The sequence below is a fragment of the Myodes glareolus genome, chromosome 7 (genome assembly GCF_982192425.1).
Source record: "Myodes glareolus chromosome 7, mMyoGla1.1, whole genome shotgun sequence".
Taxonomy (NCBI): Eukaryota; Metazoa; Chordata; class Mammalia; order Rodentia; family Cricetidae; genus Myodes; species Myodes glareolus.
Window position 1 is genome coordinate 24,822,920 of NC_142032.1, and position 12,414 is coordinate 24,835,333.

The window sequence follows — 12,414 nt, forward strand, 5'->3', positions numbered from 1 at the left end:
CCTCCAGCACATAGCAAACATTCAATAAATGGTAATTAATATTTCTGTTCTTTCGGAGGGCTAGGAAATTGTTTAGTGAAAGAAGGGAAATCATGTGGACGTGTTAAAATCGTGACAGCTAGTATTACCTGGTGATGTGTACAGAGAAGCTGATTGTGTTCTTTATATGCTGTGCACATCTCAAACTTAAAATTTTTAAATTTAAAAAGCAAGGGATCCATAATTCTCTTCAGCTCCACCACTCAAGACTTGATCTGTTTCCTCACGAAGTATCTGTCTCAGCTAGTGAGATGGCTCAGCAGGTTAAGGCACTGGCCACCGAGCCTGACTGTCTGAGTTCGATTCCACACAGTGGAAGGAGAGAACTGACTCCCCCAAATTGCCCTCTGGCTTTTACACGTACCCTGTGGCACGAATGCTCCTCACCTACCCTACTCACAAAATAACTAACTAGCTGTAATTTTAAAAAGAAAATACTATGAAAAAAAAGAAATATTGTTCAAATCCTGTAGGCCAGTATTTTGTGAGAGCATTGGATGCCAGAGTCTGTGCCCTCAGGAGCTTCTGGTTCAACCAGATTAAATACATAATCATACAGATGCATATTAGCACCAAAATTTACACAGAATACTCCAGATGAAGACTCTGCCAGTGCTGATAATGAAGGACATTCAGAGAGAGCTCATCTGAAGGACTGACATGAAGTCAAAGGCCTGGAAAGAACTCAGTTACAGAAAGATCAAGAGTACCATGTGATTGGTGACTAAAGACATAGATAGCTGAAGGGGGGCAGGGGATGCAGCTCAGCCTGTAGAGCGCTTGCCTAGCACCCCATGAAGACCTGAGTTCAGTCCTCAGCACTTGAGGCCCGCGCCTGTGACCCCAACATTTAGGGAAGTGCAGACAAGAGGATCAGAAGTTGAAGGTTATCCTCAATGAGTTGAGGCTTCAGCTACATGAGACCTGGCTCCCCCACCCCCCCGACCCTTCCCCAGAGAGAGAGAAGGGGAGCACTTGGGGACCCCCGTTTGTTCCCAGTCTGCTGAGAAGTTTCAAAGGGGAGTGGCAGGAGTCTATCAGAGAATGTTCTTTGATCACAGAGACCAGATTGAAGGGGCCACGCTTATGTATGAAAGGATTTCTTCACGAGGATACGCAAGAAATCAATATAGTAGCTGCCTCTGGGTGTGGGAACTAGAAGACTGGGTAAGGTTGAAGAGAGGCTTAATTTCCATGGTGTGAGCTTTAGGACAAGCAAAGGATAATTCTGGTTATTTTTGTGCACACGTGATTCTGCCATGTACATTTAACCCAAGTCTGTGGCATACTCCTGCCCCTTTCCCCCCTGGCAGTGCAAGGCCCAGATTTTAGACGCACCTCCACCTCCCTAGAGGCAGCGGATTTTGTTGTATCTGTTATTGTATTTGTTCTTTAGTGTCTGTGGGTTAGTTTCACAGGGTCTCACGTTGGCCTTGGACTTGTGACAGTTCTCCTGACTCAGCTCCTCAAAGGCTCGAGTTTCAGGCATGAGCCACCACACCAGGCTTACTGTATTGGTTCAGAGCTCTTTGGCCAGCTCAGCCGGAGTACCTGCATCACCTCCCCACCAACTATGAGCCAGGAAGCCCCCTCGCACCTTTTCTTGAGAATGCAACAGGGAATCCAGATTCGGACTCAGTAGGCAGGAAGACCCGCACCAGCCAGATGGAATGCACCCCTCATGCAGGTGCCAGCCTTGGATTCTCCAGGGTAGGTACTACACCCTGCTGGCAGCACAGGAGGGGAGGGGGGCGGGGCGGGGGAAGGGAGGGGCACGACTTGTTAATGGAGTCAACAGTTTCTTCCATTCAGGCCTGAGTTCATGGGCCTGCTTGGGAGGCTAAATAGCTGCTGGTGGCCCCAGGCCAGGCATTACTAAAGTATCTCAAAGAGGCTCTCTCAGCCAGAGGAGGAGAGCCAGAGGTAGGGAGCCATTTGACACAGCAGATAAGGTCCTTTGGGGACTAATGTCTTGTTCAATGCCAAATTCTTAGATTCTTTTCTCAAGTGGGGATTCTGCCTCCTCTGTCCACTTGCTCTTCACCACAGAGGAGCCAGGGCCACCTTCCCCTGATAGCCTTCTTTTCCTTGGACATTTGGGTCTTTTGTTAATAAATTTTTCTATTGAAATCATTTTTTTTTTTTTTTTGGTTTTTTGAGACAGGATTTCTCTGTAGCTTTGGTGCCTGTTCTGAAACTGGCTCTTGTAGACTAGGCTGGCCTTGAACTCACAGAAATCCGCCTGTTTCTGCCTCCCAAGTGCTAGGATTAAAGGCATGCACCACCAACGCCCGGCCCTGAAATAAAAATTTTTTATATCATTGTATGAGAAAAAAAAAATGCCCTCTCTCAAAATGAAAAAAGTTTAAGTCACATGTCAAAAATATATGCTCATGTGTATGTGCGCACACACGCGCACACACAAATACACTCACCACCGAGTTAGTTATGAAGCAGTCAAATGGACACTTGACATATTTCATCTTAAACTAGTTTTCCCTGGTGATCGGTGGGCTTCATCCCCCTTCTGCCTTTAGAAGCACGGCCTTCCAGAAGGCCCAAAAAGGATGGATTCCAGGGAATGCTGGAGTTTTGAAAGTCTGTAAAGACCATGGCTCTTGAGGCACATGGCCCATGACCAAATGTCCAGGAATGTCTTCAGGCTTGCACAGGTGACTGCTTCCTGGAGGGAGCTCAAGGGTGGGTGCAAGACTTTCCAAGGGCTTACGGGAAAGTTGCTCCAGGCTTGGGGGGTGGGTACAGCTTCCAGTCAGTGGGAAAGAGGGGACCTTATGGGAGCCCCATCTTTCGGAAGTAACATTCTGCTTCCTGAGCGCCCTCGACAGCAGCTGGCTCCAGGGCTCATCTGCTCGTTGTGTCTTGGTCTAGGACTTTTCTCCTTCCTCTTTCTCATCTTGTTCACTGCAGTCATTTGACGGCAGCGTCTGTGAAGATTGTCTTTGTGGCCTGCAAGAATGAGGCTAACAATAGCTGCCCCGATTTGCTGGTGGTGGGACTGCGGGTTATAGCTTAGCTCTTCCTCATTTCTCTCTTTTTCTGACCCACACTTACTTTTGCAGAGGTGGAGGATATGGTGGTCCTTTTCAAGTTTGTGTGGGGTTTTTTGTTTTGGTTTGGGTTTTTTTGGTTCTTTTGTGTGTATGTGTGTGCCAAACAAAAACAAAAAACAAAAAAAAAAACTTAGAAACTATAGTTCTCTGGTTTTATATTGAAAATACAAAATGAACCTCAAACAGAATTTAGAAAAGTTAAGACGTAGGTACTACCAAGGCTTTTGGTTGTTCTTCTGTTGTTGTTTGGTTTCTTGCTTTCCCCTCTCATGTTCCTAAAAGACTCAAAGAGTCAACTTTCTCTCAGTTCTGCAGTCCTCCATCCCCTGCCCCCACTTTCTGCCCCCAACACCTGCTAGCTGGGTCACCTTCTCGAACCATATTCTTCACTTCAGCTGCCCTCAGTAAATGAGCTTTCTAAACTGGGAAAGCAATACTCCACACGGCTAAGCAGAGCCAGTTTCGCTAAGACAGATGGAAACAGAAATGGGACCGCATTCACTTGGTGATTTGCATAGGGCCAGACACTGAAAACTGGAGCCTCAGAACTCAGCCAATGCATTCTTGCAACTCCTGAAAAGCTACCCCTCCCCTTGGTGTTAGGTCTCATTCAGTGACCCTCCACCCCTGAAGGACCGTTACTAAATGAACCGGGACTAAGTATACCCGAGTCATACTGCCTTGGTTTAAATCTTCATGCTGCCTCTTCAGCTCTGGGGACTTGAATAAATCACTTTGCTCAACCTCTGTGCCCTCAACTACAAAGTGGCAACAACGTGAACGGAACGAGATTGTACCCATGGCACTGGCCGAGTGTACCGCGCACCCAAGCTACCTTGAACATCAGCGACTGTGCCATTCCTTCATGGGGACTCTCAACACTCACACAAGTCTCTCACACTTTCATTTCTGCTTCAGTTCAAAAGCACTTACATCTGTGGGTGTAGTGGCATTCATTTTTAGTCCCAGTACTCAGGAGTTTGAGTCGTGAGGATGACCTGAGTCCAGGAGTTCAAGGCCAGCCTAGGCAGTACAGTAAGACCCCAGATAAGAAACAAAGCATTCATTTTATTTGGGGGTGATTAGGAGAGTTTTGTCTGGATTTTGTCCAAGGTGTCATAGACATCAGGAAAAAAGAATTCGCTGGTTAATTGTTAAGCTATCCTTGAATGGCTGCTCAGAGCAGTGTTCTGTGTACAGAATAGGAAAGAAGAGAAGGGAGAGAAAAGGGAAGCCGAGGATGGGACAGCCCAAACAAGAGATCTTATTGCAAAGAAGGCAGATGGTAGAACCATCCATGAGGAAGGGTCTCTAGAAAAGGTCAGTGTTTAGTCATTTTAAATGATGTCAAAGATAAAACTAGGGAGGAAAGCCAGGCTTGGTTATTTGAGATTCATAATTGTCCATCTAGAATATGGCTCTCAGATGGAGGTGGTTTTGCTTCCCAGAGGGCATGTTACAATATCTAAACTCTTAACTTTATCTCACCGGGAGATGGAGAAAGAGGCTCTTGGCATCCCTATGCAGAGAGAATTAGCATCCTTCCTACAACAGAGCTGTCCAGCCCCAAATGCCACAGTGTGGGAAAGGATGACTGTCCCCTGAGGTGCTCTTCAGTGCCTGTTTTCAGGCTCAACTCATAGTGGCATTTCCTCTTCCTGTCATTGCTTTCCGGGCTCCTGCTCACTCACCCAATGTCCCCCGTGGCTTTCATCTGGGGAAAAGGAGGCAAAATGAAGGACAGCAGTACCTACAGAAGCTGATGGCCACATGATGGCCACATCCAGGCCCAGAAACCACCTTTAAATAAGTCACTTTCCAGTCAAATGGGTAGTCAACCGAGAAGACTCCCCACCCCTGCAAAAAAAACCAAAACAAGAACAAAAAGTTCATCAAAATATATTCATCAGAAAGAGTTTTCTTGGCTCTTAGCTAATGCATCTCACTAATCAAACAACAGAGGAATGTGGTCGTTGCCTGTTGACCCTGTAACTCAACACCACTATGCTGTGTTAAATTGATAAATTTGTTTGAAAGAATGTTCGCCTCCCTTTACTGTATGACTCTTTGGATGCCTTTTTCTAAGAGATGGAGCCTGGCCTCCAAGAATCTAGGGTGCAAGGCAAGGGAGGCTGGCTCAGAGGAACTAAATCTCCCATGTGAATAGATAACCCCAGACTCAGGCACGTTGAGGACGTAAGGCCGTGTCCGTTCTTAGAAGCTGCCTGCCTGCCTACTCACGTCAGATAGAAGAGGAAATCAAAGATCTTTCCATGACGCCAAGAGCATGAGGTGGGAGTAGGAAGGCACTAGGTCGTGTTTCCCCAAAACACTCACTCTCAGAACTACTTGACTTTGGTAGCTAATGCAGGACTAAGATGCCCTGGGCAGACACAAATGCCATTCCAGAGAACCAACAACCACCAATCAGGAGTTTCAGAGAAGCAATAACTTGGCAGCATTTGTGAGAGCCATTGAAGATGTGTAGCAAGGCTGAAAGGGGTGGTTGAAGAACAGAACATGTGCTGGGTGGTGGTGGTGCATGCCCGTAATCCCTGCACTCAGGAGGCAGAGGCAAGTGAATCTCTGAGTTCGAGGCTAGCCTGGTCCACAGAGTGAGTTCCAGGACAACCAAGGTTACACAGAGAAACCCTGTCTCAAAACAAAAACAAAAACAAAACAGAAGATATGCTGGGCAGTAGTGGCCCACACCTCTGATCCCAGCACTCTATAAGGCAGGCGCAAGCAGACCTCTGTGTGTTCAAGGATAGCCTAGTCTACATAGTAAGTTTCAGGCTAGTCAGAGCTATGACCAGTGAGATGGCTCGGCTGGTAAAAAGCAATTGACACCAAGTCTGACCACTGAGTTCAATCCAGGGAACCCACAAGATGGAGAAAGGGGGAAACACACTCCCAAAAGTTACTCTGACCACAGAGTCATGCAGTCTCACCCGCATGCGTGCATGTTCACACACACACACACACACAAATAAATAATGTAACAGAAAATGTTTTAAAGGAACTAAGCCTTTGAAAGGAGCTGGCGCTGAGGTCAGACTTACTGTCTTAATGGTTCTCCGCTGATCCTGACTGAGCACTTTTGGCCACCGCACAAGACGTTATCTCTCACTGGATCGCTTGATCCTTGCAACAGCCCGTGAGACCGGTTCGCTTATCCATCCCTGAAGTGGAGGGGAGGGGAGTCTTTGGAGACAGGGATTAGGAAGAATAGCATCAAAATTTGCCTGTATGCAGATCCAAAGGAATGGCAGGTAAGGCGGGTTCCACGGGCCTCTCAGACTTGAAGACATGATCCAGGAGAGACTTGAAAACACCAAATCCCATAAGGGAAGGAGTGACTTGAACTCTGGTGTAAAGCAGGAGAGGTTTGAGCATCTGACTGAAGGACCCTTCGCAAGGGTCTAGCACTTGGACATGTAGAATAAATACAGCTACTTTGGACTAATGGATCTCCGTGAGCCTTTACCAGCAGCATATCAAGGGGTCACTACCTCTTGGGGCTCAGCTCCCTTTGTATTAAGGCAATGGAGAAATATCCGCGTTTGGTGCACTTAAGTATTGAAGTCCATTTAGATGCTGGTGTCGTGGTGGTTCACACCTCTAATCCACATGTTAGAAACAGGACGATCAGGAATTAAGGTCCCCTCTAGCTACATACGGAGTCCAAAGCTAGACCCTGTATCAAAAATGTGTAGAGAACACGTCATAAGTTTCCACATCATCCTTGCACAGGGGCCATGCTCATGGTCTAATTTTTGTGTAGGTGCTGCTAAGTCCAGCACCCCATTACTTTATAACAAAAAAAGGAAACATTTCTCTGTCTCAGTGGCTCTCCAGGTGAGACCCACCCGGACTGATCTCAAACACCTAGAAACAAAATAAGCCATTCTCCCACCTCCCCCTGCCTGGTAGCCAGGACCCCGGGCCTCATGTCCCTGCTCCCAGCCTACAGTTTCTACACAGGGAATCCAGCTAGTGACCAGAAACATTGTTTCGTTTTCATTGTTTCTTTTTTTATGTTTACTTTCTGTTTATGGTGAGTCATACTGGTTTCTCACTTACAGTAATTATATAAAGTTCTCTCAGAAGATGAATTTATTTTCTAAATTATATGGTGCAAAGAAAACTGGTTAAATGGGAGTTGGGGAGATAAAAAGCAACCTAAGGGAAAAGGGAGTTCATGTCACCTTCTAGGTTATAGTCCATCACTGTGGGAAAGTCAACGCAGGAACTTCAAACAGAGGGCCACATCCCATCCACAATCAAGAACAAAGGGAAAGAAATAAATTCAGGCACGCTAGCGCTAGCTAGCTCGCTGGCTTGTTTGCTTGCTTGCTTGCTTGCTTGCTTGCTTGTTCTCAGATTGATTTATCTACTCTTGCACCAGTTTGGGAACCCCCTAACTAGAGAATGGCACCACCCACACTGGGCTTGGTGTTCTCACATCAATTAACTAAGATAACCTCCTACAGACGTGCCCTCAGGTCAACACAATGTAGATAGTCCCCATTGAGACACCCTTCTGGGTAATTCTAGGTTGTTTGAGGTTGACACTGAAAACTAACCATTACATGGTGTGGTGGTCTGAATGAAAATGGCCCCTATAGACTCAGAGGGAGTGGCATTATGGAGGGAGTGGCCTTGTTGGAGGAAGTGTGTCACTGGGGGATGGGGGTAGGCTTTGAGGTTTCAGATGCCCAAGCCAGGCCTAGTGGCTCACCGTCTCTTCCTTCTGCCAGCGGGTCCAGCTGTAGAACTCTCAGCTACCTGTCCAGCACCATGTCTGGGTATGTGCCACCATGCTTTCCACCAGGACAATCATGGACTGAACCTCTGAGCTGTAAGCCAGCCCCCACAATGTTTCCCGTCATAAGAGTTGACATGGCCGTGGTGTCTCCACCATGAAACCCTAAGACACACGGGTAGTTTGAAAGGTAGTGTACTGCCTTTGCCTTCTGACGGCCTCCTCACTCATAGCTGCGGGTCTCAGCCCTGCTGAGTTTGTTTTAAGATTTAAAAATGCTGGCGGGTCCCTGGTGGCAGTAGGCAGCGGACTCTGGGAGCAGCCAGTCCCAAGGCAGAGACGACTGTAGGTCCCTGCAAGATCCCTGCAAGCGGGCCATGTGGTGGCAGGCAGCAGTGGCTGGTCCTGGCAGCAGGCAGACACATGGCAGGCGGGCAGGAGACAGAGACATGGCATGTAGAGTGAGGTTAAATATTTATTCAGGGGGTTACGTAGGGGAAGGGGAAAAGGGGGACAGAGAGAGAGAGAGAGAGAGGAGAAAGAGACAGAGAAGAAGAGAAAAGGGGGGGACACGAGCACCCCAAAAGAGGACAGTAGGAGATCTAAGATGGCGGCGGCAGGGAGGGGCCACCAGGAGTGGACATGGCTTGCCTCTTAAAGAGACAAAAACCATAACAGTTTGTGCTGGCAACTAAGAGTTCAAGTTGAGCTACCAAGAGCCATTTAGTGTCACATGCCAAACTGGCTATACAAGAATTTGGGAAGCCTTAGAAAGTTAGGCCCTTGAGGAAAGGAGATTCCAGAGGACTGAAGAACTTGGGATGGATCTTTAGGGCTGAGAGAAGGGCCCTGAAAGGCACCTGTCCCTTTTTCATTTTGTTCCAGATCAGGATTGCTAGGATTAGCATGAACCAATCAACTAGTATTTGCACAAAATAGCATTTAGTTTTGTTGTCAAGTTTGTTTCATATGCACTGGGAGGCAGAGGCAGACAGATCTCTGTGAGTTCAAGGCCAGCCTGGTCTACAAGAACTAGTTCCGGGACAGGCTCAAAAGCAACAGAGAAACCTTGTCTCGAAAAACTACAAAAACAATGCACTGGGCATCAAAGGACTTTTCTAGTGCTGGTTATACACTCATCCCCAGACTATGTTTTATGTGTGTCATGCTCATGTTCACGCAAAAGCCTGTATGTCCACAAGTGTGGTGTCATCTTCAGAAACACCATTCAAAGTCTCTCATTAACCTGGAACTCACCAGTTAGGCTGGCTGGCCAGAAACCCTAGAGACTTTTTGTTTCCTACTCCCCAGCAGTGGGACTACAAGGGCAGGCCTCCACACTCATTCATTTATGTGAGTGTTGGGGACCAAATTCAAACCCCTGAATTGTAAAGTTTTGTTAATTGAGCCATGTCGTCAGTCCAGACCGACTACTATTAACATTTTGAACTTAATTTTATGATCCAACTATTGTTATTGGGGGGAATGTTGTAGGAGGGCAGCTTGTTTGATTCTGGCTGCCCAGAACTGAAATAATCACACAGAAACCATATCATTTGTAATGCTGTTTGGCCAATAGCTTAAGTGTATTTCTGGCTAAGTCTTATATCTTAATTTAACCCATCTCTATTAATCTGTGTATCACCATGAGGTCATGGCCTACCAGCGAAGTTTCAGTGCATCTGTCTCCGGCCACAACATGACTTCTCCTTGACTCTGCCTCCTTTCTCCCAGCATTCAGTTTAGTTTTCCCTGCCTAGCTCTGTTCTATTCTATCAGGCCAAGCCAGTTTCTTTATTAACCAATGGTATTTACAGCGTACAGAAGGGAATCCCACATCAGGGGAGGGCAGGAACTGAGATTTTGTTTGTTTTGTTTTGGGGTGAGTGCATGTATGTGTGTGTGTATGTGTGTATATGTGTGTGTGTGCATGCACAATGCGTGTTTGGCATTAGCCTGTGTATACGAAGGCGTGCCTACCCATGGAAGCTAGGAGTCAGAGTCAGATATCTCCCTCTGACACACTCTACCTTGTTGTTTAAGACAGTGTCTTACTCAGGGTTATTATTGCTGCAAGGAAACACCATGACCGACATGACTGAAAGCATCTTGGGGAGGAAAATGTTTATTTGACTTATACTTCTGCATTGCTGTTCGTCACTTGGAAGAAGTCAGAACAGGAACTCAAGCAGGGCGGGAATCTGGAGGCAGGAGTTGGTGCAGAGGCCATGGAGAATACTGCTTCCTGGCTTGCTCCCCGTGACTTGCTCAGTCTGCTGTCTTACAGAACCCAGAACTTCCAGCCCAGAGATGGCACCACTCACAGTAGGCTGGGCCCTCCCCCATCAATCACTGATTAAGAAAATGCTCCCTTATGGAGGCATTTTCTCAACGAATACTCCCTCTTTTCAGATGCCTTTAGCTTGTATCAAGCTGACATAAGACTATCCAGCACAGACAGGATCTTCCACTAAGGAAAGTCACTAATTGACTAGCCTGGGATCCCCGTCTCCTCCTCCCAGGGGTGCCCCACCACGCCCACTTTTTACATGGCCTGTGAGTTACTTTTCTATCACGATCATAAAACACCATGCCCAAGGGGGGAAAGAAGGGTTATTTGAGCTTACGGTTCCAGAAGGATGAGAGTCCATCGCCATTATGACAGGGAAGCATGCAGGCAGACATGATGGCTGGAACAGCAAGTGGAGAGCATACATCTTAAACCACAAGCAGTAAGCAGAGACCACACAGGAAATGGCACAAGGCCTTTCGGCCCTGAAAGCCCACCCCCAGAGACACAATTCCTCCAACAAAGCCACACCTCCTAAATCTCCCAAACACCACCACCAGCTGGGGACCAAATAATCAAATACCCAGTATTAAGGGGACATCCTCACTCAAACCACCAGACACGAGTGCTAAGAATTGAACCCAGGTGTATATGGCTGACCATCAGGTATTTTAGCCCCTAAGCTATCTCTCAGCTACAAGCCATCTTTGAAAACAGTGTTAGCAGTGTGGCCCTTGGGAGGCTGCGGGCCATCGAGGGAGTGAGATCTTAGATATTGCTCGGGATGACCCCACTGAACATTCTTTACATGCTGAGATCCTGACTATGTTATTGGAAGGTGTTGAAGATGATCAGGTCCTGTAGGTGGAGTTCCAGAGGTTGTATATGATTAGTAGGGAAATGACCCACCTGAGGGCATAATACAGAGTCATGTATGTATCAGAGAGGGGCCCTCGCATTGGTTGCATCAGCTCCTTGACCTTAGAGTTCCCACTCTCCAGAAGTGTGAGAAATATACTCCGCCTACACTGTATCAGAACAGACCAAGCCAATTAAACAAATTGAAAATGTGGGGTCCTCACAGAGCCACGTCTGCACCAGCTCTGCTGACTGCCCCTTGGGGTTCTGTTCCCTGGCAGCTACCCCTGCAGCTGGCCTGCACCACGCTTGGCCATGTAGAAGTTTCAGGCCCCTTCCACAGGTTGCCTCTCTCCCTTTGCTCTTTTATTTCTGATTTTCTTTTCTAAAGCCAGAGTAGGACTGATCGACCTGCTCTCATGAGGACTCTTTGAGGGCCAGAAAGGTGGCTCAGGGGTTGGCGCATGTCCTGCTCTTCCAGAGGACCTGAACTGGGTTCCCAGCATCCACATCAGGTGGCTCACAACTGTCACTCCAGCCTCAGAGGATCTGACGCCCTCTTCCTGCCTCCACACATGCACACATAAATAAAAATTTAAAATAAGTCTTTTTTTGAAAGATTTTTGAAAGACTCTTTGAAATAAGGCTATTTCCAACCCACTAATCAAAGAGCCTGCGTTGATCCTCTGGAAGCCGTTCCAATGTTTGAGTAACAGTGGTGGCAGTAGCTAACATGTGCTCAGAGCTTGCTCTGGGTGAGGCCCTCCCTTAAGGGCTTCATATGCATTGGTCCCTTTAGCACCCACAGCAATACTGTAGGTCTGTTGCTATGAGTACTGTGGTTGTTTGAATGAAAATAGTCCCTATTGGCCTGGAGGGAGTGGCACTGTTAGGAGGTGTGGCCTTGTTGGAATGGGTGTGGCCTTGTTGGAGAAAGTATTTCACTGGGGGTGGGCTTTGAGGTTCCAAATGCTCAAGCCAGGCCCAGCATATCTCTCTTCCTGCTGCCTACACCAATCCAGATGTAGAACTCTCAGCGATTTCTTCATCACCATGTCTGTCTGCATGCCTCATGCTAAATTCTAAACTAAACCTCCGAACTGTAAGTCACCCCAATTAAATGTTTCCTTTTTAAGAGTTGCCATGGCCATGGTGTGTCTTCGCAGCAGTAGAAACCGTAGCTAACCCGAGAACTATTTTAGGGCTAGAGATGTCAGAGGCTTTGAGAGGTGAAGCCTTGATCATGCCAGAGACGTCTTGGACAAAGCTAGAAAGATCTGGCCCCACTGGATCATGGATGGAGATGGTATATTTTACCAGTTAGTCTCCATGTCTCTCCTCTGTCCCCCCCTGAATCGAGGGGATCCCCAAGCCTTAAGAGTTTCGTGGAA

The 12,414-nt window shown here is 47.3% G+C and overlaps 1 pseudogene; it reads right to left on the reverse strand.

The window, feature by feature from the left end:
- Nucleotides 1-6,814: 6,814 nt before the first annotated feature.
- LOC148121325 (U6 spliceosomal RNA) lies at nucleotides 6,815-6,913 on the reverse strand (annotated as a pseudogene).
- Between the last annotated feature and the right edge of the window lie 5,501 nt (nucleotides 6,914-12,414).